This window comes from Petaurus breviceps, unplaced genomic scaffold (assembly GCF_028583685.1).
Source record: "Petaurus breviceps papuanus isolate PSGF00001 unplaced genomic scaffold, PetGlider_PUasm1.0 77, whole genome shotgun sequence".
In the NCBI taxonomy this organism is placed as follows: Eukaryota; Metazoa; Chordata; class Mammalia; order Diprotodontia; family Petauridae; genus Petaurus; species Petaurus breviceps.
In genome coordinates this window covers 12,808,046-12,808,938 of record NW_027186492.1, presented here as the reverse complement: position 1 = coordinate 12,808,938, position 893 = coordinate 12,808,046, and positions in this window count along the sequence as shown.

Genomic DNA, 893 nt, shown 5'->3' with positions numbered 1-893 from the left:
AGAGAGAGAGAGAGAGAGAGAGAGAGAGAGAGGTGGAGGAGGGGTGCAAATAATATGCCTTGATCTGCATTCAGACTTCAGACTCCATAGTTCTTTTTCTGGATATGGATAGCATTTTCCATCATGAATCTTTTGGAGTTGTCTTAGATCCTTGCATTGCTAAGAAGACATAAGTTTCTCAAAGTTAGTCATTGCACAATGTAGCTGTAATTGTGTACAATATTCTCCTTATTCTGCTCACTTCACTCTGAATCAGTTCATATAAGTCTTTCTAGGTTTTCCTGAAGTCTGCCTGCTCATCATTTCTTATAGCACAATAGTCTTCCATTACATTCATATATCACAACTCGTTCAGCCATTCCCCAACTTATGGTCATCCCCTCGATTTCCAATTCTTGCCCACCACAAAAGTTGCTGCTATAAGTATTTTTGTACACGTGGGTCCTTTTACCATTTGTATGATCTCTTTAGGATAAAGACCTAGAAGTGGTATTGCTAGGTCAAAGAGTATGCATTTTATAGCCCTTTGGGCATAGTTCCATATTGCTCTCCAGAATGATTGGGTCAGTTTACAACTCCACCAACAATGCATTAGTGTTCCAATTTTCCCACATCTTCTCCAGCATTTATCATTTTCCTGTTTTGTCATGTTAGCCGATCTCATAGGCATGATATTTTTAGTTCCTCTCTCCCTTTCTCTTCCTACCTAGCTTTCTCCAGCACTTGTAATGGTCACAAGTCTAGTTTTTGGCATGCTCTGTGGGTATGAATGCTATACTTAAGTCATTGTATCTTGACATTTAAGTCTCTCCTCAGTATCTTTAATCTACTTTTCCATTGTTGTACAATAGTTCCTTTCACGTATACTCTACATTCCAGTCAATGTGGACAAA